The sequence below is a fragment of the Mustela erminea genome, chromosome 10, assembly GCF_009829155.1.
Source record: "Mustela erminea isolate mMusErm1 chromosome 10, mMusErm1.Pri, whole genome shotgun sequence".
Taxonomy (NCBI): domain Eukaryota; kingdom Metazoa; phylum Chordata; class Mammalia; order Carnivora; family Mustelidae; genus Mustela; species Mustela erminea.
This window is the reverse complement of record NC_045623.1, coordinates 19664217-19691505: the sequence shown is the minus strand read 5'-3', so window position 1 is coordinate 19691505 and position 27289 is coordinate 19664217. Positions and strand designations below refer to the sequence as shown.

The following is a 27289-nucleotide window of genomic DNA, read 5'->3' as shown; positions in this document are numbered from 1 at the left end:
GCACAAAATCCCTAAGGAGAGGGCATGCCTGGTATGTTCAGGATAAGCAAGGACATACGTAGATGTGAAACAGGGTGAATGGCAGTGAGAGCAGTTAAGAATTGAGAGGAAAGCAATAAGGAATAGACATTCCAGGACCCTGTTGGCCATTGTAATTTAAGGACAATGGCTTTTGCTCTGAAGGAAATGGGAAACCATTACAATGTTATGAGAAAGAAATTTCATGTATATCTAAAATTTTACAACGTAACTCTGGCAGCTCTGTTGAGACCAGGACAAAAAGGTAAGCGTATAAGAAAGGAGACCATTTATATGAGTTTAATGAAATATTCAAACAGGAGATGATGGTGACTTAGACCATGATCGACAGTAATTTCATAGTCAGATTCGGAGTGCATTTGAAGGTAGAGATAACAGGATTCTCTCATAATCCAGATGAGATTTATAAGAGAAAATGAAATAGCCAAATACGATCCCAGAATTTGGCTTAAGTAATTAGAAGAATGGAGTTTCAATTTACTAAATGGATTGAATGGAGTGAAGATCAAGTTTGATAGAGGAATATTGGGCGTTCAGTTTTTGATGTATTACTTTTGTGTCATCTATAATACCTCTAACTGATAGAGCAGAAAGCATTTGGAATCATGAAATTGGCATCCAGAGGAGGGAATTGGGTCTAGAGGTATAAATTTGCAAGACATTGCATAGATGTGACTAGAAACATGAGGTTGAGGTGTGACCATGGGGGTAAATGCATAAGCAGATTAGTGTGTAATAGCACACCTGGAATATTTGACACCTAGAGTAGAGAATTTTAAGGTTTTATTTTTTTTAGAGAAGTTTTAGATTTACAGAAAAATTGAAAGGGAAGTGCAGAACTCAAATAATTCTGAATTATCACAAGATTACTCTGAGAACAATGGCTTGGAGTTGAATCTGAGTCAGGGCTGAAAAGTTGCTTATTTAAAGATGATAAATTATTAACATTCTAGAGTAGCTATAGCAATTCTTAAACATCAGCATAACAAAATATTTTTTATTCTTAGGGAAGAGTATTGCTAATAAATTGTGACAATCAAAATAGCATTTTAGTAAGTTATGTCATTATTTTTATCTTCTCTGTGAACAATGCATAACCTTTCAGACTGGACCTGAGCAAATGCCTCTCTTAGAAACCAAAGATGTGGTATTATGAAATGAAAAGATTATTTTAAAGAGGTAATGGGATGACTGGGTGGCTCAGTAGGTTAAGCAACTGCCTTCTGTTCTGGTCATGATCCCCAGGTCTTGGAACCCAGTCCTACCAGTGGCTCCCTGTTCAGCATGGAGTCTGCTTCTTCCTTTCCCTTCGCACCTCCCCTCTGCTCATGCCTATGCTCTCTCTCTCTTTCATAAATAAATCAAATCTTTTAAAAAAGACTAGGTCATATTCAACTATGTAAATTCTGCTGCTGGTTAATTATAATGAGCACTGAGATGAGCACTGAGAATTAACCTCTGTCATCACCAATATGGAGGCAATTTGTGACTAGATCAGTTAAGGTTGAGTGATATGGGAAGAAGATTGACCAAAGAAGACTCAAGAGAGAATGAAGAAAAGGAATTGGATTCATGAACATAGACAACTTCTGAGGTGTTCTTGATCTAAAGGGGAAAAAAGAAATGGGAAAGATAAACTAATTAACAGCAGGAAAATAAAGAGAGTGGAAAAATACTTCGAGAGATTGAGGAGAGCATATTTTCATGCTCAGGAGAAATTATTCAGTGGGGAGGGGTAAAAAGAAAAGGGGTGAAGAAAACGGAAGGTAGAGAAAGGGAGAGAGAGAGAGAGGAGGAAAGAGAGTAAAATTGCAGATACAGTGATTGACCTGTTGGTCGGTTGAATGGAATTGAATTAGCAGGGTTAGATTCAACAAAACTTGGGCTTTTGCCAGTAGAGGTAATGGGATAAAAGTTGCACTGGATTTTGGGGTGTGTTCCTGAAAAGACAGAACAGAGGATAGAAGGGAATTGAGAAATAGTGAAAAAATGGTCTACAGCCATACCACCCTGAACACGCCCGATCTTGTCTGATCTCAGAAGCTAAGCAGGGTCAGGCCTGGTTAGTACTTGGATGGGAGAGATAGTGGAAAAATAATAGAATTTATGATTAAACAAATATTGTACAACTTTAACCTTGTTTAAATATTTTTATATAATTGAAGATTTAAAGAGTGATGAAGGTAAATCTCTCTAAAACTTAGAGGGCATGTTATTAATATGGAAATAAAGAATATATATGTCTTTTCTCTAAAGAAATTTTGTCTCGAAGAAACTCACCCTTAAAATTGGAAATGAGGCCTACTTTAAATTAAGTGGAAGAAGTTGTAACAATTATTCTCTTCTTTAAGGAACATTAAATAGCAAATCACCATTATGCATTTATTCCAAACCTGTGCTATTTCGGCAGTATGCTATGTTTTGGAGACAAAAAGACACTTAAGCCATCTTTACTTCATGTGGAATAAACAATTAGTTTATTTAAAAGGTAATCTAATTCAGTAGACAAAGGAGACACATCTAACTTTATCAGATTTAATATTTAAAGAAGGGCTCCTGGAGAAATTGAAGTGTGGTCCAATAGAACAAGCAAAGAATGAGAAGAATGTTCTAGGCAGGGAAGAAAAATGAGTGAAATCATGAAGGCATAGAAAGCACACAATGGATTCTGGGAATAACTTCAGTGTCAGTGGAGTAAAGGACACTCAACAGGTGAACATAGGACAAGAAACCAGCTGGACAGTGATAAACCTCAGTCAAGGATATGGACAAATAAGAATACCCCAGTCCGAGGTTATCAATGATATTTTTTTCATTTCTTACCTGCTGTAAAATGGGCCAGTATACATGAGAAAGGTAGGAAAGCAGTTCTTCTGAAGTAAGGGTAATCCCCTGCACTTAGACAAAGGGGGAAAAAAAAAAAGCCCAGCAAACAAATACTGTAAGTTGTATGTTATTTTTTTCTGAAATTATAACAGAAATAAGTAGATTGTTGCATCCTCTAAATGAGGAAGCCACATACTTTATTCTTAGAAAGCTTAAAGCTTATGAATTTGTCAGTAGGTAGTCCTATAATAATAACCTTCAGATTCCCCGATTCTCCTAATGAAAGGTCAGGGTCTGTCAGCATGTTCTCCATTGAGCTGAGGAAGGCAGAAATGAAACATTCCTAATATGCTGGAAATAAAGGCTGTGTCCTGATTTTACCTGCTGGCAGCCGAAGTCCTTTAGTAGATTGGTGTTTGTCTTCTCTTGGGAAATCACCCGCATGCAACTGCCTTCATCAATGTTCCTTTCCTGCTCCTCTTTCCCACTGCTATGGCTTAGTGACAGGCCTCATGAAAGATGGTAATGTAACAGGACTGTTACAGAATTAAAGTCCAGGCTGTTTCAGCGAGGCAATGGATTTAGTTAGATGTCCTGCCTGCTGCAGTAAAATAACTTGGAAACAAAGCACTGACGGTATAGGAAACAATCTTGAAATTGACAGGCCAAGAATCCAAGGTGTTACATTTTGCTAGCATAATATTCTCTGATAAAAAATTAAAGAATATGGAAATATTATTAATATTTCTTCATAGCCCCAAAATGATGAATCTAATAATTTTTCTTACAGATCATAATATATTTGGGGGGGTCTTAAAACACATTACTATTTTTAAAATATGATAATCATTTATTAAATATACTAGGTATAATGGAACAGAGGTAGCATAAAAAATAACACTGGCTTTTAAGAACCTGCTTTTATTAAAAGGTTATAAATCTAATGAATGAAAATCAGGATTTGAATTCCCCCTGAAGACTAATTTTCATCACATTTGTGCTTCTACCATAAATAATACTCATTAGGTACTCAAAAAGAAAGAGAAAAAAAGAAAGACAAGACACTGTAGAACAAAGTCTGTTTTATTTTGTTTCACATCTTTATTGAAGTCCTGGGGGGCGGTTTCTGACCATTCGTCCACATTCATGTATCTGAAACCAAAATCCTGGGAACAACTCTTCAAAAGATCTCTCAGTCTCAAAATATTTCATAGGTAAAGGTCTATATGTAAAAGTAAAGACAATGGATCTGGTCAAGTGATTCCTTCAGATATTTCTCAGATCTGATACATGTATTTTGTAGTCTCAGCAATTACAGAAAAATGTTGCATTTCCTGTATACATCTTCTTCAGTCCTTTGTCAGTGATTGGAGAAGTCAGTGAGGCTTTTCTCAAAAAAACAAAACAAAACAAACAAACAAACAAACAAAAACAACAACAAAAAAGGAAATGTGAATATAAGAACATTCTCTAAAAGTTAAACTATAAAAATAATACATTAATATCCAAAGTAAGCCATCTCGAGGAAACTAACTCCTAAGTTTATAAGAATTAACTGTCCTTGTTGAATGTACATTAACTAATGGAAAAATAGTGAGGAGAAGGGGAAAGGTTGGAGGGTAGGAGTGAGTTGATCAACCTTGGGCCCTAGAAGAAGGAAAGTAAATTAAGTCGTCAAAAATTCTCAGCCAATTTACAGATGTAAATATGATAGGGGAAGAGAACTAACACAGACAGAGAGGACAAAGACCAGAGGCTTCTGTGCCAATGGTGTGGCTCTTTGTATCATGAGACGTATATGGAGATGTAGGCATTTTGAGTGTTTCTAATTTTATTGATTAGACCAATTAAAAGTGAAATCACTCATAGGGTTCCCTTTTTAAATTATCTTGTTCTAATAATATCCTCCCAAAAAACTTGGACTACAAGATTAGAATCCCACACTGAGTGAAACCAGTATTTTCTTCTATGTGACAAGTTCATTTAAGACAATATAAATGCATAAAATTTCTAGTTTAATACATCGGTCTCTCGGTGTCACTTAACATGAGTCTGTTTCAGAAAGATGATGGTTATTGAGATTCCTAAGCTGAAGGGTAGACCATAGGGTACTTTAAGTAATCTTAGGTGATAAAATAAGATAAGGTAAGCCTTAGGCTAAGATAAATAATCAAGATAAACAACCCAAATTATAAGACCTCTTTATAACTCAATGCCAGATATCTCCAGCAACAACTTTGTTATAAGCAGTTCCAGTTATTTTATTTTTATTTAAATGGTTGACCTTCAAAAATCATTCAAAATAGTAAGGTATTATGATTATATGAAGAGATGGCAAAAATACATATTTTTTATTTCAGTTATGGAAATTTTGTTTAAAATTTATGAGTGAAAGGAATAAGTACATTTTTACAAAAACAGAAAGATTATCAACTAAATCATCAGTCATTCACATTATCTTTCTAATAATGCCAATGATTGATTCAGAAACATAAAATGTGTGTATTTTAGGTTTGGATAAATTGTGTCTAAAGAGAGATGTTAACCAATTAATATTTTGGTTACTTTTTTCCCCAAATTTACATTTATACGTATAAATGAAAGAAAATAATTTGTTTTTATTATTTTTTATTAAATTATTAATTTATTAATAATTTTTATTAATTAATTTAATTTGTACCTATAAATGAAAGAAAAATTACAGCTAAAGATTGTGTTCAAGGTTCATTGGAATTTTATTTCTTTTAAAGATTGATTGATTGATTGATTGATTTTAGAGAGAGAGAGAGAGCATGGTGAGGGGTGATAGGGTGAGAGAGAGCATTCCAAGTAGGCTCCCCACTGAATGTGGAGCCTGATGTGGAGCTCCATCCCACAACACTGGGATCACGACCCTGAGATCATGATTGGAGCTAAATCAAGAGTTGGATGCTTAACTGCTTAACTGACTCAGCCATCTAGGAGACCCCAAGTTTATTGGAATTTTAAAAGATGAGACTGTTTACCTTATTGCTTTATTGCATTGAATGATACATATTGAAAATGTCTGTGGCCGGTTTTCTAAAGTAAAAGGCATAAAAAGTGCCAGAGATATGAATTTTTTCAGCATATACATGCAAACAGTATGAAAAAAATCAGCAGGTTTTGGAACCATTGAAAGACAACGAGAGACAATGTTTTTACTGATATTGTGTCTCTTTCCAGTGTTCATTGATTGAGTTGTGGAGTCTTACAAAGATTTAGTATGACAATTCAAATTCAGGATTTTTTTTATGAAACAAAACGAATTATTGCCAGTTGTTCAATAATCAAACACAAAAAAATGACAGCACGATTTATATTACCTCAGTGATATCACAGTACCTAGAAACAAGAAAATCCCAAAACCAATGCAATGGAAAGCTTATTGTAATCTAACTAGGCAGGTTGAGTTGCATAATACAAGAGATAGTGCTAAAATCAGAACCAAACATAATACAATTAAGAGTAATGATTCCATGCATTTATTTCTAGCATGAATCAATATGCAAAAGATTTTTCTTATAATCCACAGAGTCATACACTCTGCCTGTAATAAAAAGAAGACAAATTCTAAGAGGGTTTTTTCCATATTGATGAAGTTAGAATTGCTCTTCAGTTTAGGCAACATCCCCTTTGAATTTGATGAAAACAACACTAAGCTAACAAAAGAATTAGAGAAGTTGTGCAACTTGGACACATGTAGTTCTTAAATTGCTATGCTTTTAGTTCAAATCCAAATCAATCCATCTAAAAAAAGAACCAGTTTTGTTTGTAGGATGCAGGTATTAAAGAAACTACTATATTTTTTGGTACTTGATTTGTGTTTTTTAAGAAATTATTGAGGTAAAACACTTAGAAAAATGGGTATGTGATCTAATTTTTAACTGAATTTTATGAAACTTACATACATGTCATGAATTGACCATAAAAATTCAGTCTTAATTGAGTAGTTATCGTAGTTATCACATAAACAGTAAATTTTAAGGGCTTAGAAAGATAAACTGAAGTGCTAATATTTTAGGGTATGTCATGTTTAATAAAATATGGTAAACTTAATTTTATCTATTTCTTTTAACTTTTAAATGTGACAGAAAATTGTATGTCATTTACATTAAGATTCTGTTGGGCAGCACTGATATACCATTTTCTCTCTTCCATTGTTATTTTAAACTGTTTGTGTAGATTTTACATGCTGCAGCCAAATTTTTGGCATTTGTGCATCTTTTATCTCCAAATAGATTATCAGCTCATGAAAGTAGCTGCAGTAGCTGCAGAACTATATACATGATAGTCAATAAAAAAATACTTGTTGAACTGATTTGGACCATGGATGTGGTATCAGATAGTTGGAGCCTTGGTACCTAAGGGACATTAAAAGCATGCAAAAAGAAAGAAGTTTTCATTTAATTTTAGGTTGCATAGTTTTTACCTATGCCTGGCATAGACAATGTCAGTGTGTCAGACTTTTCATTGGACTAGTGTTTTCATTCATTCATTAAACAAATATATATTAAACTCTACCATGCTTCCAATATTGGATATATTCAGCTTTCTGTACTTCACAATATCATTTCTTAAAGATTTTATCATCTGGTAATATAAATAGACAAATGAATAGATCCAGTACAGTTTGACACAGCCATTTTAAAAGTATGCAATGAAAATGTTGAGTCACACACACACACACACACACACACACACACACACCCTAATTTATCTTGAATAGAATAAATTGAGAACCCTGGGAATACCTGATTCAAGGAAAGACAGAAAAAGAGAAATCCAGGAAGGATGCTAAGTAAGAGTGGCCAATAAGGAAGGAGAAAATCAGATACATTGCCAAGAAAGCTAAATGAACAAAGTGTTTCAATGAAAAAAGTTGACAAAGTGTAAACTGATGCAGCTAGAGCAAGTAGTATAAGATTTCAGATATACCTATTCATTTTAATAACGAGTATTGTTTATGTTAGTACACAAGCTTACACAAAGTGATCAGGATAAAAACTAGATAGCAGTTGATTGAGGAGAAAAATATAAAAATGGTATAATAAGTAAAGATAATTTCATCAATACACTTAATATGAAAGAGAGAAAGACTGCTTGTTAAAATCTGACTTGCAGTTAAGAATGGGTTTTCTTAAGATAGAAGCATTTTAAGTCCTGAAGAGAAGGAAACAGTAAAAATGGAAATCATGAGTAAACACACGTGAAAGAAAAAAATGTATGGAAAAAGATTCATAAAGAATTTAGGTATTTTCATATATAGACATTCATCTCAGAAAAGTAAAGGGGAAGATGATGTAAATAAGGGATTTGAACAGTAGGTAATACTTGAATTTATGTTTCTCATAATTAACTTAAATAGAATAAGAGAGTAGAGAGGCTGAGATCAAGAATCAAGGAACTCTAATACTTAAAGGTTTGGTAAAACAGGATAAACTATGAAAGGAATGTGAAAAGAACTATCTACTAAAGTCAGAAAATAATGAGGGTATGTATTCCTGGAGTACATGAAAGTCAATGGAACATTTAAAAAAAAATGTATTACCATATAATGTATTATTAGCCCCAGGGGTACAGGTCTGTGAAACCTTGATTTTCAGTGAAAGGATTCTGTAAAATTGGAGGTCAAATAAGATTATTTTAAGATTAAAAACTGGATGTTCTTTAGGAACAGTGATAATTTCAAAAGGAAGGAGAATATGCAGGTAAGAACAAATGGCAACAACAAAAAAGGGTAAATATGGGACTAAATCTAAATAACTTATAGGCAGTTGTAAATATGCCTTATTAAAGTACAAGGCCTAACCCTGGTAAATTGAAAGGTCCATAAGTGGGGTTAAACTATTTTAAATTGTTGAACTGTTCTTTATTAAGGAAAAGGGGAAAATATTAATTTATGTACCGCTTGATAAGTGAGGGGCATAGGTTATTATTTGTAGAAGAACTCCATGGAGGATATTAAAAAAGTATATTGGGCACCTAGGTGGCTCAGTTGGTTCAGTGTCTGCTTTTGGCTCGGGTCATGATCCCAAGGTCCTGGGGTCCTAGGATCAAGCCTCACAATGGGTTCCTTGCTCAGTAGGGAACCTGCTTCTCCCTCTCCCTCTGCCTGCCATTCCCCCTGTTTGTGCTTTCTCTCTCTTTCAAATAAATAAATAAAATCTTTAAAATTTGTTTAAATAAATAAAAGAGTGTATTTATTAGCAATTTAAAGAGTGTTGAGAACAAATAGTTAAATATGCTCAGTCATTCTGAATAACTAATGAAATGAGAGGGAAAAAAAAATAGAATAAAGGGAATACATACCAAAAAAATGCTTAGAGGGTACATTAAAACCAAAATATCTATGGTCACATTAAAAATAAAAAGATGGGGGCACCTGGGTGGCTCAGTGGGTTAAAGCCACTGCCTTCGGCTCAGGTCATGATCTCAGGGTCCTGGGATCGAGCCCCACATTGGTCTCTCTGCTCAGCAGGAAGCCTGCTTCCTCCTCTCTCTCTGCCTGCCTCTTTGCCTACTTGTGATCTTTCTCTATCAAATAAATAAAATCTTTAAAAAAAAAAAAGAGAAAAATAAAAAGATGAAGTGCGAATATGTCTGTCTCAATTCTTGAAAAATCAACTATGTGACACTTAGAAACACTTAAAATACAAGAATACAGAAGGAAGTTTTTTAAAAAAAGAAAAAATAGGGATACCTGATTGGCTCAGTCGGTTAAGCAGCTGGATTGGCTCAGGTCATGATCCTGGGGTCCTGAGATCCAGCCCTGCAGCCCTGCAGCCGTTTCCCTGCTCAGCGGGGAGACTGCTTTTGCCTCTCTTTCTGCCCATCCCTCCCCTTGCCTGTGCTTTCCGTCTGTCAAATTTTAAAAAAAAGTATTTAAAAAAATAAATAAGTAAAATAAATGAGAAAGGAAGAAATAATACCACTAACTAACTGATTAAAATAAAGGTACTGAAGTTACATTAGAAATATAGATTTTTTTAAAAAATTTTTTATTTTTTACAAACATATATTTTTATCCCCAGGGGTACAGCTCTGTGAATCGCCAGGTTTACACACTTCACAGCACTCACCATAGCACATACCCTCCCCAATGTCCATAACCCCACCCCCCTTCTCCCAACCCTCCCTCCCCCCAGCAACCCTCAGTTTGTTTTGTGAGATTAAGAGTCACTTATGGTTTGTCTCCCTCCCAATCCCATCTTGTTTCATTGATTCTTCTCCTACCCCCTTAAGCCCCCATGTTGCATCACCACTTCCTCATATCAGGGAGATCATATGATAGTTGTCTTTCTCTGCTTGACTTATTTCGCTAAGCATGATACGCTCTAGTTCCATCCATGTTGTCACAAATGGCAAGATTAAGTAAAAGGTATTCTGAGACATAAAGGAGAACACTTCTTCCAAGGATCAGATTATCGAGAAGATTTAACATTTACAAATGTGGATGTAGCTAATAATATAGTTTCATTATATATTAACCAAAAATAGACCCACATAAAAAGGAAAACAGACAAATATGCATTCAAAGTGGGAGATTTATCATACCTCATAAATAATTACACAAAAATCAAAAAGGAAATAGAAATTTAGAGAATAAGCATGATTAATGAAAGTCTAATTCAAGAATAAAGGATACTGCTAGAGAAATACATTTGTGTATATATATATATTATAGGTCACTTCTTCCTACAAATAATGCATATTCTTTGCAATTATACTTGGAACATTCTCAAAAATAAGCATGGCTTGGGCCATTAATCAAGCCTCCAAAAACTTCAAAAGATTAAAATTATACAGAGTATGCTTTATAACCATCATGGACATAAGTTAGAAACAATAACAAAAAGATAACTATAAAATTCCTTATATTATTTGTGATTAAGAAATTTATACATAAAGATGATATTACAGTAAATTATAGGAAATATCTCAAAATAAGTAACAGTGGAAACAATATATGTGAAAGTGTGTCTGATTTGAAAAATACATATTTATAGGAAATTTATAGCCTTAAATGCAAATATTAGGATAGAAGAAGAGATTTTTTTTTAATAGCCAAGAAAATATCAAGTTGAATTGGAAAAATAGCATCAGAGACCTGAATCTATTGGATAAACATTCTGTTCATTCTAGAAGTCAAAGATTTTCATGTACCTAACTTAAACAGTACCTACTTTATTTTAGCTAGTATGTCCAAAGTTCCAAAAAATATTAATCTTTGGGATTTAGAAACAAAAAAATCAAAATTCCAGAGAATTTTCTGGAACTCAATCATCTTTAAGATGGTGTTTACAGATAATATCTACTACAGAATGCATTTTACTATGTTTTCTAAATACTACCAAATTGTGCAGGATTTCTAAGAAGCAGTAGGCATTGGCTCAAAGAACATTATCAGAATTGTGTTTGTGTGCTTCCAGAATGTTCAAAATGCCTTTGAAGTGCACTACTAGTCAATGATGCTTTGCATCACAATGATTTAAAACATATCTGGCAATAAGCTAATGAATTTCCTTTATCTTTCTTAAATACATTTCCACCATTTTTCATACTTTTTATGAATTATTAGGTATATCTGGGAATTGTTTAGTAAAGAAGAATGATGAACATTAGCAGTTTTTACGAAGAACTGTAACCTATAATGAATAACTCAACACTGGAAAACACTAGTAAACATTATTAGGTATTTGAATAGCAATTAAGATTTCTTAGCAAGTTTTAGAGCACTGCACAGAATCAAACATCATAATTGTGAATTTAATAACTTGTTTTGCTTTCAAAACTTTTTTATTTCTTGGAACAACATTCATGAGATTTATATTATCTATTAATTTTATATAATTTATATTACCTACTAATTAGTCTATATTACCTATTAACCTTACCTATTATATTAAATTTATTTTTATTTTATTTACAAGAATGACTTTTCACTGTCAGCAAACATAATCACACGTGCACACAAACTGCATAGAAACAGTTACAGGAGTGACTGATTAGATCCTGTGAGCTTCTGTCTGACATGCTCCAGTCCCTGTTCCCATACATGACAATTTTATTTGATTCCACATATCAGCATTTCTCATTCTTGCTTTTGTCCTGAAAACATTTTTGCAATTTTGTGACTTTTTTTTTTCATGATTTGAGATTGGGAAAGATACACACATTAGTGAGATACGCTTACCTCGCAACTCACATAATTTAAGTTAGCGTTGGGCAGAAAACTTTAGTCTGGTGTCTGTGCCATGAGCCCCTGCACCTGACTTAAGAGACTGAATTTTGATGATAATGTCAATCTGGTGTCAACCTCAAGAAAAAGTAGAATAGGAGTTTCCCCCAAAACACAAACCAGAGCTGGTCTCATCTGCCCATGGCTATCCTTGTTAAATGAGAGGCTCTCTGTCTTACTACTGCAGCCCAAAGGATCAGGGATCACAAATTTCAAGTGACTAATTCAAAGAAGGATGCCATCTCCACAGAAATCAGAGTTTCCAAATCTTTAATTTTCCATACTAAAAGCTCCTGTCAATATCCCTGTAGTCAGTCTTACATATACATATTTTGCCTATTTTTTGTGGGACCATTTTTCCATTCCTTAACATTGCCCTAAATACATGAACTTCATGAATTATCTTTGATCCATGAGCTTTATAAATTATCTCTTTGACATTGACCCCAGAAGCCAGTAAGAGTATTTTTCAATTGAGTTTGCCTCTGACCATATTATACAGTAAACTGAATGGCATTCTATTTGGCTCTATTTTGACATTATGGTTGATTATGTTATCTAGTGAAGCTCACTAGCGGGGAAGCAAAACTGACACCTCTTATCCTGCCTACATTATAAATAGACATGCAGATAACATTCCACAAATGAGAAAAAAGAAGCATCAGCACTGAGAATTAAAAAGAAACAGTTAAAAAACTAAAAGAAAAGACCCATAGGTCACCTTGTCTGGTTTTCATCCTCAGAGTAAATAAAACCTTAATTTTTATTTCTATAAATTACAAATTTCCTAACAAAGATAATTTCATCCTTGGCTTTTGCAATAGAAATATCTGAACATATATTTGCAAACGTAATATCTCTATAAGAAGCATTTTTTTAGAACAGCTGGTAATGCAACATTTTTAATCTTTTGAAGTTTTTGTTTTTGTCTACAGATACTTTTATATTTTTCTTTTAATCTGTGAGTCAAAAGCCTGAAACTTGCATTTTCTTCCTCACATAAACTACTCTTCTCAAAATTCTTGTATTTCTGAGTCATTTTTTAATACCAGAAAATGTGACAAAACAATACAAAATATGACAGCATACCTCCGGAATGTAAAACTAGAAACCAGAAACAAGAAAGTTTCTCTTTTCATAATATGAATGGGCTGTATACAAATATGCATCATTATTGCAGATACGGTAAACTCCATGGAGTCCAGTTTAAATCCTAACTCTGCTACTTGCTAGCTCTGTGTCCTGCAGCGAATTACCTGTGTCGACCCCATCATCTTCATCAGTAGCATGGGGTTAATAATAGTACTTATTGTTTATGAGGTTCTTGAAAGCGTTAAAGAAAATAATATATGTAAAGCTCTTAGGCGAGAGCCTGGCGTATTAGGCAGCCAATAAATTTTAGCTATACTGATCATTAACCACAAATTCGGCTTCTCATGGAAAATAAAATTAATTCTACCATACATTCATTTTACACTTTTTCCACCTCAGGAATATTTTGAGAACTAAAACGTACCAGTGGGAAAACCTATATAGAAAATAATTTGGGAATTTAAAAAAATCTCTATTTATTGAACAGAAATTTATTCTCTGCAAGTACAGTAGCTACTTAAATGATGTAGTCAGTGGATTAACAATTTAGCAATCAGTGTATCCCATAATATTTTACCAAAACCATCTTTAAAATGAATATATGTGATATAAATTTTTTTATGAAATGTACTTCCGTAGTTATACTACAAATGACTATATCACTGTTAAATAAGAATAAATTTTAGAATAGAATATTTCCACAAGGAAAATGATCTAAATTTCTGTTATATCACATCATACAAGACACAAGTAGGAAAATATACTTAATATTCTAGTACAACCAACAGGAGATACCAAATGAATTCTAATTTTACTGAAGGGAATTCAGTGTTAGAGAAGAGAAATAATATTTTAAAATAAAATGAAGCCCTATACAACCACCTTAAAAATGAAGTAGAGGGACACCTGAGTGGCTCAGTGGATTAAGCCTCCGCCTTCTGCTCAGGCCCTGATCTCAGGATCCTGGGATAGAGCCCTGCGTTGGTCGGGCCTCTGCTTGGTGCCTGCTTCCCCCTCCCTCTCTGCCTACCTCTCTGCCTGCTTATGATCTCTCTCTGTCAAATAAATAAATAAAATCTTAAAAAAATAAAAATAAAAATGAAGTAGAGGCGTGCCTGGGTGGCTCAGTTGTTAAGCATCTGCCTTAGGCTCAGGTCACAGTCCCAGAGTCATGGGATTAAGCCCTGCCTCGGGCTCCCTGCTCAGTGGAAAGCCTGCTTCTCCCTCTCCCACTCCCCCTGGTTGTATTCCCTCTCTCCCTGTTTCTCTCTCTGTCAAATAAATAAATAAAATCTTTATTAAAAAATGAAGTAGAGAGTTCTCTTAAGCAGATACTGGTATCTGCTTTAAATTTTCTATTTTTATCTTTATATATATTTTTCAAAGACTTTGTTTATTTTTGTAAGAGAGAATGAGAGTGAGAGAGGGAGAAATAGGGAGTGCATAAGTGGAGAGGAGGGGAAGAGGGAGAAGCAGGCTCCCCAAAGAACAGGGAGCCCGATGCAGAGCTGAATCCCAGAACTCTGGGGTCATGACCTGAGCTGAAGGCAGACAATCAACTGAGCCACCAAGGTGTCCCCAAATTTTCTATTTTTAAATATTAAATTTATAATATATAAAATTATTAAATATTTTAAAATAAGCAAGAAATGGGAATTCCATTTTTTTCCAGTATTCTTGTAGAAGATTTAGATTTCATGAAACGAGGTATCACTGTAAAACAAGTTTTTTTTTTTTTTTAATTTCAGTGAAGAAAATTATACTAAGGCTGAATTCATTGGCATTTTGAGTTGAAATCATGAATGCCAGTGGTTGGTCATTATTATTTCAACTATATATTTAGAATTAAGTTCATCATTGTTTTCCTCATCAAAAAAGTTGTCAATTATGAAAATGTCAGCAATAAGGTATGCTACCTTGCTCACTTGTGTAATTCATTTGTAGCTGGGTTGTAAAAAATTAGGATTTTTGTTTGAGGTCTTTTCAAATAATTGTACTGCCATTATAATTGAAGTTTTGCCAAATATATCTTTTCTCCATTTTCTTTCTTTTTTTTTTTTTTCTTTAAGTGACATAAAGGCAATTTGGGATATGCTCAGAAGTTAACAACCAACCATGTAAAGAAGAAAAGAATAAGAACATTATATATCAAAGAAAGGGCCAACTGCATCAATATTGCCTCAATTGGTTTTGAAACATTCAGATCTCAGGGTTTCACTCCATAATAACTGAATCAGAGTTGGGGGATGGAATATTTGTACTAAAGAAATATCTTCACAAGCCTAAAGAAGAATGATCAAACAAACCAAAAATGATTTGTCATCACTCATATCTCTCAGTCAAAGTAGGTGCCACAACAAAGAGCGATCCCAGCTATTTGATGTCTGAAGAAATCGCCTGCACTACAAATGCTATCTGAGTGCTTGCGTATGGGAACCCCATGGTCCCTCTCAACCCCACATACTGTGACGACACTTTCCTCCCCAGATGCAGTTATGGTATTATGGGAGGAGGTTTCTCTTAGTCATTCATGGAGGTGCTCAAGCATATTAATTAAACAGCTAGAACTGAAAGAAATAGAGTGGTAGATTACAAGGAAGAATAAAATACAGACGGGTTCTAAAAACTTAAAATCCAATAAGGAAGAAAAGAAAACCACAGATAACAATGATGTAAGTTAAAATGAGATAGGTTCCAAAAGAAAAGGCAAAACCAACATGCAATAAGACAGAAAGAAAACAGTTAAAATTCATTGTGATTAAGAGACATTGAGAACAACTTTTAGAATGAAACATGGTATTAAATTTACACCCTGACTTAGACAAGACCATGAGGGGATGATAATAGAAGTTTTAAGGGTAGGAAAAGAATTAAATCTTCCTCAGTCTGAATTCATAAAGTACCCAATCTTCAGGTCATTTATTTTTTATTTTATATCTTCCGCTAGATTCTTTCAGACATCTCCTCTATTTTTTCACTGTAATATTAGTGTCCCAAAATTGCTTGGGTTAAGTGTTGGTCTAGATATTGTAGATTGTTTTTTTTGTTTTGTTTTGTTTTATTTTTGCTTAAGTAAAAATATCACATATCAGACTCAGAAAAAGAAAAAGCTTTATATATTTTAAGTTTGAAACTTTAAAGTATTAACAAGTTCTTTATCTAAGGATCAAAAATCTTTTGAAGAGCAGTGGGTAGAGCACAACTGAGACTCCCCATGCTTCAGGGAGCAGGGCTCTCTCAGTGGCCGAGCAGTGTTGTTCCACCTGTATATCTAGAGTTAAGGCTGTCATACTTTTCTTTACAAACAGCAAGTATAACTTAGATTTTCTGTGAGTCCTGAGTCCACAGATTTTTTAAAAAATCATTATAGTCAATCCATAAGTATCTATAAAGCATTTGTATGTTCCTAAATATATATTACTGAAGCATCAATTAACTAGTGGTTTCAAATCCATTTAGTTAAGCAATACACATTTTTCAATACATTTACATGAACTATATTCTAAGGAAAAAAATATGTAAATCTGAATAGAACCAAACCATAGTAATTAGGTTTATTGATGTTAGTGTGGAGAGATGATTTGAATATTGTAAAAAGGAAAAAAAAATATGTAAAAACAAAATAAAATTTCAGATACAAAAAGAGAACAGATTTATAACCTGGGAATTGCATTCCAGGAGCAATAAAGCAGTAAATTGGTAAAGCTTTCAGTTACTTAAATAAGTTGTGTATTTCATGTATAAAAGAATGACAGAGGTGGCTAGACCAGGGCTGGTATGGTGGTTGGCAAATAGTTGAAGGACTTGAAGTCCTTCTATTTCTCTGATTACTATAGTTTCCAACTTTGAGGACACACAATAGTTACTGACAGTCTTACCATTAGGCACAACCTGCAAGAAGCACTAAGGATGCCATCCCCAGGTGAGTAAATCCCTTTTAAAGAGCTTTTCCCTTTTAAAGAGCTTTTGCCTATCCTATGTGAAAAGATGACTTGGATCATTTCTCTTCATTTATTTGTTTTTGTTGTGATCATTGCATTTCTCCACTCAAATAAAAGAAAGAAGGACTGTAGGAAGAATGTACATACTACTGGATTCACAAGGAGTGAATTCCATTATTAGAAGATAAAGAGGACTAATGGGGCATCTGGGTGGCTCAGCTAGTTGAGCATCAGCCTCTTGGTTTTAGCGCAGATCCTGATCTCAGGGTTGTGAGATCAAGCCCACATCAGGCTCCACACTCAGCAGGGAACCTACTTGGGATTCTCTCCCTGCTCCTTCCCCCACTTCATCCCCCCTCTTCCCACTCTTGTGCTCTCTCCCTCTCTCTCTAAAATAAATAAACTCTTCAAAAAAAAAAATAAATAAAGAGGTTTAAAAGTTCATTTAATCTGTAAAATAGTTCTTCTACTTTGTTGTTGAACTATTTTGAAAGGATAGCAAAAACTTACCTTTCTGATAAAAAAGAATAACAAGAGTTAAACTCAGGAGTTCACCATGGCGAACATGAGATGATTTCCAACTGTGATATGTCTAAAAATGTGTTTTCTGGTTCTGCTTTAGTATCAGTTTTAAGTAACTGTGTTCTCAATATTTTATCAACAATTTTTGTTACTTGTTTCTAGTACAAGTGGATCATATCTCAAAAGTAGAACTTTGCTTAAAATGTCCACAGTGTGTCTGTCAATTTCGACCCAAGAAATGACTATATAGGTTATATATTTCACTATAAATTGCAAAAAATAAGATTGCACTGAAGAAAGGAAAACCTGCAGGACTGCTTTGAACCAAAATATTTCATGATGGAAAGAAGATTTCTAGCTTTCATATGTAAATGAGAGTAACATAATTGCAACAAATTAATGCAATAATTACATTATTATAGAGACTGATATAAAAGCAGGGTGGTAAAGGTGGCAGTTGATTTTTTTTACATTTCAGCAACATTTTTCTTAATGGCCACGATCTCAGACTCTGTCCACCCAGAAATATCATAAAGTATACAATCTACAAATGACTAACCTCAAATATCATCAAAACTCGTAAGGTATTAGGATAGCCCATTTACTAACAGTATTTGCTTCTGTAAATATCCTATAAGATATCATATTTAAGCCATGAATATACATGTAGGAGTTTTTCTAACATGGACAAATCATTCCACATAGCAGCACTGAAAATAAACTGAACTCTAATACAGTAGTAATGACATAGAGCTAGCCCCAGAAATCTACACTGTGGTTTTAAAAAGACTATGGGTCTTTATATGATAAATGAGATTTAATATTCCATCTGAACTACTTAGTAGAAATATTGTGGTTGCCTATCCACCATGATTTTAGCAGCCTAGTAGTCCTCCATTTTAGTTCATGAGTTTTGAGCAGTATCAAGCACTATTCTCACTGTGAAGGCATGAAACTCAATCCTGGCCAGTCAGAACATGCTACTTCACAGGTCACAGTTTGATCCAAGGATGGGCATGTAACCAAAGTGAGCCAATCCAGGTCTTTTTGTGGGATCTGCGGTAGCTTCTAAAGAGAGAGTGGTTTGTTCCTTTTAACGTAATGGTGATAAAGAATCATGTTATTTATACATATAAGATTTCCAAGCTGCTAGACTGGCAAATAATAGGCATATGATATAATTCTGAAATTTTTATTTTATACTTAAAAAAAGCATAGATTTGGGCGCCTGGGTGGCTCAGTGGGTTAAGCCGCTGCCTTCGGCTCAGTTCATGATCTCAGGGTCCTGGGATCGAGTCCCGTATCAGGCTCTCTGCTCAGCAGGGGGTCTGCTTTCCTCCTCTCTCTCTCTGTCTCTCTGCCTAATTGTGATCTCTCTCTGTCAAATAAATAAATAAAATCTTAAAAAAAAAACACATAGATTTCTGTAACAAGAGATCAAGTAAAATAGAGTAGTAGGTAGAACAAAGGATCTAGAATTAGAATTCCTACTCTCCCGCTGCTGCTATATATGGAAATTTACACATTTCACATCTATGTGATATTTACTTATTTCACATCTATGAATCTGTTTTCTCACCTGAAGAATAAATTTAATACTTTTTTTTTTTTTTTGTAAAGCCCCTTCAATTAATGTTTGTGGTAAGAACTGGCTACATAATTTCTGGTGCCTTGTGCAAAATGGAGATGTGGGGCCCATTGTTCAGAAACTATCAGAGATGTAAGCACAGTGATTCATTAAACCAAGTCAGTCCCCTTCTGAGTGTGGAGTCCTATGCAGCCAAACGGGTCATATGCCTGTAGATAGGGCCCTGTGTGTGGTAGATTGAATAAGGACATGACTCCTTACCTATTCCCCCTATAAAATGTTATGTCAGCTCCTCCTTCCTTTGACACTGGGTAAGCCTGTGGCCGGCATTAACTGATGGGACCTAAGAGGGTGACACTTTCTTCAAGCCCTGAGTGAGGTAACTAACTTTAAGACTATCATACCATGTGCAAACCAAAGCTAGCCACTTACACAGATAGAGAGGGAGAGGGGGACACAGAGTTTGGCCACAGGTGTAAATATTGAGGTGCAAGCATATAAGGGAAGTCTTCTTAGACCTTCCAGTCCAGCAAGCCCCCAGCTGAATGCAACCAACTGAATGATCCCAAGCATACATTGCCCAAGTTCCTGACTCACAAAATGATAAGAAAGCAAAACAACTATAGTTTTAAGCCATTAAGTCAGGGAGAAGTTTGTTAGAGAGCAACATATAATGAAAGAGATAATATTTAAATATTTTATAAGTACAATTTATCATTAATGTTAATTAAATAAGATGGTATTATTTTATTATTGTTTTCTCTGGGTTGATGCAACTAATCTGGACTTCGAGTAATTACTTGTTATATATACTGGGCTTCTAAAATTAAAATGATTTTGCATGATGACATTACTTTGTATAGTTACAGATACTTAGTATAGTTATATAATGTGGTGGGCAAAATAACGGCTCTCAGTAATGCCATGTCCTAATTCCTGGAACCTGCCACTATGCTATTCTCTATGATATAGTATTTCTAGGGCTGTCATATAACACATTACCATAAATTCTTTTTACTTAAAACAACAGAAACATACTGTCTCACAGGTGTAAAGTCCAGAAGTCCAAAATCAAGGTTTGATAGGGTAATACTCCCTCTGAAGGCTCTAGGGGGAAATTCTTCTTGACTTCTTTCCGTGTCCAGTAGCTCCATGATCTCTTTGCCTTGGGCCTCTTATAACTCCAGTCTCTGCCTCAGTCTTCACATGGACTTTTCTTCTGTGTCTTTTCCCCTTTGCTTCTCTTTAAGAATACTTGTCATGGATTTAGGGCCTATTCTAATCCATAATGAACTCATCTCAGGATCCTTAATTATATCTGCAAATACCCTTTTGCCAAATAGGAGTTTCAAGTGGACATATATTTGGGGCTGCCATTCACTCCATTATATAAGCAAAAGAAAATTAAGATTGCAGGTGGAATCAACTGACCTTGAATTGGGAATACCCTGGATTATCCAGGTGGCCCCATGTAATCACAATGGTCCTTAAAAGTAGAAGAAGAGGCAGAAGAGTAGGTTAATGTGTAATGGGCTTGACCTGACATTTCTGGCTTTGAAGATAAAGGAAGGAGTCCACAAGGCAAAAGACAAGGGCACTTCTTCTCTAGAGCCTCCAAAAAGAGTGTAGCTCTTTTAACATCTTGATTTTAGCCCATTGAGATGTGTCAGAATTCTGACCTACAGAATGCAGGATAATAAATTTTCCTTGTTTTCAGTTACTAAACTTATGGTAATTTGTTACAACAGTACTAGTAAATTAATGCACATAATTACATAGTTTTTTTTTTTCAGAAATTAGGGTAAAAATTACAATAATGCAGAAGTATAATCATTCCTATGTTATTTCCTTTAAAAGAATTTTCACTGTACACAAACTATTTATATCACCAGTACTTCCACAAATATTTGCCAACTGTATACTACTTTAGAACTGTGATAATAGATGTAACAAACACAACCTCAAAGCCTCTAAATGTTGCTATGACAACATTTAATTCTCTCCTGTATTTGTGGATTGTCTTGGGGGGGCTCTGCTTCTGGTTGTGCATTAGACTCATAGCTCGATCATGCTCTTTTTACTTCTGATGGCTAAATGCAATAGAAGTGAGTGGAAACACATGACACCTCTTAGGGTTTCAAACCTATTCCATTGGCCTAGGCAAACCATGTAGCTAATTGTAACATCAACCGTGTGAGGAAGTACACTCTACTCAGAGAAAACCATGGCAATGGGAAAAAAGGATGCAGCAGTTTCTGTGAAAACTTGATGTATAAAAAAACTGCCAATAAATGCATATATAATACAAATATAAAACACAGTGAATAAAAATACAAAATTTTTGGAGCTCCTAGGAGGCTTAGTCGGTTAAGCAGCTGACTCTTGATTTCAGCTCGGGTCATGATCTCAGGGGATCCTGAGATTGAGCTCTGTTTCGGGCTTTGCACTCAGCAGTCTGCTTGTCCCCTTCTGTCCCTCTTTGCCTTTTCCCTCACTTGTGCTCTCTTGGTCTCTCTCACACTCTCTTTAAATGAATGAATGAATGAATGAATGAATGAGGTACTTAGTCCTCTAACTGTGTGATAATTTTGGATTTAATTTTTTTAATTTTTTTTAAGATTTATTTATTTGAGAGAGAGAGAGAGCACAAGCAGGGGAGAGAGGCAGAGAGAGAGGGAGAAGCAAGCTTCCCACTGAGCAGGGAACCCCATGCAGTGCTTGATCCCAGAACCCTTAGATCATGACCTGAACTGAAGACAGACACTTAACATATTGAGCCACCCAGGTGCCTGAATACTTCAGATTTCTTTTGTAAAGATTTTATTTATTTATTTGAAAGACAGAGAGAGAATGAGTCAGTGAGGCTAGAGGGAGAGGGAGGAACAGACTTCCAGCTGAGCAGGACTCCTAACAGGGGGATCAATCCCAGGACCCTGGGATCATGACCTGAGCCAAAGGCAGACACAACCGACTGAGCCAGCCAGGTGCCGCACTAATTTTAGATTTTTAAAGTTCTGTTGACACTGAGGTGGAAGGCCTTAAGGTGAACACAAAGGAGTATCTTCTTTCTCTGATAAAGAAAAAAATACATTTAACTAAAAGTATTATTAAAACTGTGTTCAGGTTCAAATGTCAGAGGAAAAAAAGCTAATAGTGGATTAAACATATTAGAATTTTATTCTGGAGATATTTCAGTTTATGGCTTGGATGGTGGGTCTGCTCCATAAATCCTTCACTCCTCCATTCCTTATTCTTAAATGTCTAATTGAGTCATTTACATTTCAACAATAGGTTGGAGAGAGTAGTGGAGAAGAATGGGCAGTGGACATGAAACAGTGTCTCTTGAGGAAGTCTCTGTAAGCTGCACATGATATCCAAGTTACTTTTTCTTGAGCAGGGTTTAGACACATAGCCACCCTTAACTACAAGAAGAGATTGGAAATGTAGCTTTCTTCTTAATTGTCTTTGTGCATAGATGAAAATTTTGTCAGTATTAGAGAAATGGATAATTGCTGTTAGGGCCATGCAGTCTTTACAATACTAAATAAAACTTTTAAAATTTGTGTGAATGTTTTAAAATATTCAAGTTGGGAAATACTGTTTACAAAGTGTGAACACCATAATATAAATTAGTACAAATGGTAAGAATGATGGAAAACTCTAGGAACAAACACATAGAAAAGACAAAGATAACAACTTTGATAACAAATACAGATAAGGAACAAAAAAGTTTTCCATAATATTGGAAATATTGGGATAAAGGGCAGGAAACCCTTAATGGAACAGTAAATATACAGAAGTAGACTCTTATGAGCACTAGGATGTTACTGTCTTCATTAATAGGAGGAAATGCTCAGCCTTAGGTTAATACTGGGTGTCTAAGTAGAATTCAAAGGGTAATTGGCCCCATGAATGGTAGAGGCTCTGGGCTGGAACTCTTACTAGTCAGATCACTATAAAGGGAAATTATCCTAAAATAACAATCTGCATTTGACTGTGATTTTCTATTCATGTAGTAAGCAGCTTCAAATTGTTTGAGAATGGCTACAGTAAATTATAGAAAAAACATTCTTCTAGGCAAAACTATCTCGGTGCAGGAAGTTCTGGTTTCTGACTTTGTCATGGTAATGAGAAAATTAAGTAATCTCATCACCGTTTACCATCTGTATGGGAAAGCAGGAATAGTAGGGAAAGAAAAGTGCAGTTTATATAAAAACAGTGAATTATTCCTGGGAATAGGTAACAGAAGGGCAACATTTGAAGCTATCATCTTCACAGTGATGAAGACAAAAAGACAATTACAGTTTTTATATTCAGAAAGTTAAACAAATGCCAGTAATGAAACTTTCATAAAAAATACTAGAGACGCAGTTCCAAGGGCAACTCCTGTCATAAGTGGTAAGAGAAGTAACACTGCCTTTCCTCCTCAGAGAAAAATAGAATGGTGCATAAATGAAGGTTGTAGGACATTCGGCTTCTCTCGAACAAGTTAATATTTTTCAGACACTCAAAATTATGGAGAATTTTTACCTAAATTATATCAGATATATATTTTTTGTTATATATATACATATAGAGAGAGAAAGAGTAAATATATGGTTTGCTGGGTATATTATGATATGGTTTCTACATCTCTTGCCAGCTTCAACATACTCCATGGCAAACACCATTCTTCAGCTGTATTGAATGCTTTCCCCAGGAGGCATGAGGTCTTAGCCTTTATGCCTTTGGGCTTGGTGTTTCACTCTGTAGGCATTGTTCTCAATTCTCTTTCCCCCTGTTAACAACCAGGGATGCAGCAGGAAGTAGACTGGGATAGGGTAGGGGAGAATTTAACAAAAAAAACCCCAAACAACCCCCCACCCTTTTTTTGTTTGTTGGTTTTTTTTGTTTGTTTGTTTGTGTTTGGTTTTGTTTTTGCCATGATCTGTTTTAAACTACTTAGTGTCACGGATCCCATGGTTGGGAGGCAATGCGTACAACAGGCTTCCGCTAACTGGTTGTCAGCACCATGGTCTCAGTCCCTCCTCTTTACTGTTTTACCCCTACTTACCTTCCCCATCTTAGCTTTCCTTTTTTTTTTTTTCCTTTTCCTAGGAGTCTTTTTATCCTCCCCTCCCAAATTCTATTATTTGGCCCTTCCTTATACTGCATTGCCCCGCATAATGAACTTATCTTAACACTGTCTGCCTGTTGTGTTATTGCCTGTCTGCATCACTAATAAGGTTCTGTATGGCAAAGACTCCATAGTAGAAGCTCAATAAATATGTATTAAATAAAATAGCAAATGCATGCAAAGAACATAATTATGAAATTGTTTTGTAAAACAAAAATGTGTTATATTTTTATGTAGTTTATAAGCAGTAAGTCAATTCTGGGGTCATAATATTTATGGGACAAGAACAAGAATCATATGTAAATTGATCACAAAACAGGGAGAGAGTGCTTATTAAATGATAGAATCATAAAATTTTTCAAAATGTTTAGGGAATACTTTGTGCAAGGCACTCTTCTGGGTGCTTGGGATATTTGGCAAGATAATGCTCAATGATTGCTTATTAAATGATAGAATCCGTATAATTTTTCAAAATGTTTATGGAGTTCTTACTTTGTGCAAGGCACTCTTCTGGGTGCTTGGGATATTTGGCAAGATGATGCTCCATGCTTCCTTCTAACCAAACAATGAAGTAGAATATTTTTCATAAAATATAAGGTATAGCATCAGCCTCTCTATTTTAAGCAACTGTTTAAAATGATACATGCATTATTAAATGTATCTTTACTCTATTTGTTTCTACTGTTCAGGGACATTCAGAGAGTTTAGTTTAAATTGAGCCTGTGTTTCCTTTAAGAAATGTGCTATTTTAACATGTAGTTATTGTTGATCTGTTGATGAATTTGTAGAGACATTTAAATACTGTGTCTTGCTAATAAAATCTAGAAATGACTCAGATGGCAAATAACTGAGAGCTTTAAGGCTATTAAGAGACTCTTAAAATTGCCAGCCTGCCATTTGGCAAAGCCGTCAATATCAATTGCCACACTACCACTGTGTCGGGCATAATATTATTCCTTTTGCCAATCTGTGTTTGTAACACTTCCATATTATAATTGGACCAGAAGAGTTATTAAGTATTGCCACCCAAAGGGATCAAATCATGGCAAAATTATGATTGTTGCTATGTCATTGTCTGTGATTCAAATGGATAAATCACACTTTTCTAAATGTAAAGACACTGATAAAGAGAAAGTAGAAGGGAATGTGTTCAACATAGAAAAATCAAGATATATATGATGTCTATACATACTCATGTACTTATAGCCCCAAAACATATAGGCCTTGGGGAAAAGGTGGTTGTTAACTCTACTGGGAAGATGTTTGTGATGAAATTAAGTAATTACAGCACAAAGAACCGAGATGAGGTAGCACTTCTACTAGAAATCCCCTGAAAATTCACCAGGAAGTATTTAAGGACAATGAGCAATAAAATGTCTACTTCAGGAGATCTGATGATTAATTCCATGGGCAAGGATCCTGATAGAGCAAGTAGTTTAAAAGGAAGAAAATCATAGCGTATTCGAGAAACCAAAGACCTAAGTTTGAAACTGCAGTTTGGTTTCTGTTTCTGATAATCAGAGCATCACTTTCAGGATGATACAGTGATGTTCAGAAGTGAAAACATGAATCAGCTCAAGAATAAATAACAATTAAAAAAAAGAATAAATAACAATAACCTTGAAACAAATAAAGCAAATAAGTTAATAGAAATCCACTGTATAGCTAATTTATATTTTGTTCCAAATGTATAAATATATAACATAAATAAATGTATACAATACATAAACAGCATATATGTACATATATATAAGCATCATGTCTATGTGTGTATGTATATATACATATATATGTGAGTTATTATGTATCTATCCTGATGGAACATGTAACCTGATTAAGAAAATAGATAGACTGTGCATATAGAAGATGAGATGAAACATAAGATAGCCTATATCAAGGTAACTGGTTAAAATGTTATGAAGATTGGGACTATTTCTTAAGGAATCTCTGAATTACTTGCAGTAAACATGGAAGTATTATGGTCATGTGTGTCATCGGCATTGTTGTCAGTAGGGAATTATGTTTTAAGCACTTCACAAGTATTTACTCATTCTACTTTTTAGAAACACCCTGTGAGAATGATGCTATAATTATCTACATTTTACTGATCAGGAAACAGAGGAAAGAGTGGTGGAGTAATTCACCAAGGTTACATAGCCAATAAATCATAAAATCAATGCTTGAAAGCAGGTAGACTGACATGGGAAACCGGAGCCTTTAAGCAGTGCATCACACAGCCTCAGTGAATGTACTCAGTTGCATTCAATTAATTCACCTCTACAAACTGGTTATAAGAAAACAGAAGAGGAGATGAGATTAGTCTCACTTTAGATTAAGGTAATGCAAGAGTTTAGCACTCCAATACAATTTCAACTTCGAACCAACAGAAAACAGGAAAAGATTTCTTGTTATTTCTGGAACCCTTTTGCTTTGGGAATCATAAATTTTAATGTCTCCATTTGACCCCAAACTCTTATCCTTCCATCACTTTAATTCTTTTATTACATTTTTCCTCTCATTCAAAATTATCTATTACCTTAACTTTCCCTATTTCTCAGTTTTTCAATCCATGACACATACTTATGGAAAACGAGTGAATAAAGACATGAGTGAATGAGCCGCATAATAAATGGTACAGAAGCAAAAATGAGCTCTGTTAAAAACCCTGAAGTAACTCTTTATTTCCCTCAAAGTAAAATATTCTTCAAGGCTCAACATGAGCTTCCACTCTATGGAAGCTATCGTTCTGTCTCTGACCTCCTTTGGACTTCGTTCCCTTGCTGCACCACCACACTGCTTCTTTTCTCTCAAACACTACATGTAAAGTCCTACCTCAAGGCTTTGCTCAATTCTCCCCTCTGCCTGAGACGTTGTTTTCTGCCTTCAAGCCTCTGCTCTCACTTCCC

At 34.7% G+C, this 27289-nt stretch overlaps 1 long non-coding RNA gene across 1 annotated transcript in view; it reads left to right on the top strand.

The window, feature by feature from the left end:
• The first annotated feature begins 212 nt into the window (after nt 1-212).
• LOC116567915 overlaps nt 213-27289 on the top strand; it is a 93884-nt gene continuing 66807 nt past the window's right edge. The window contains exon 1 of the long non-coding RNA XR_004276424.1: nt 213-283. This is a non-coding gene — a long non-coding RNA (uncharacterized LOC116567915). The remainder of the gene's footprint in view (nt 284-27289) is intronic.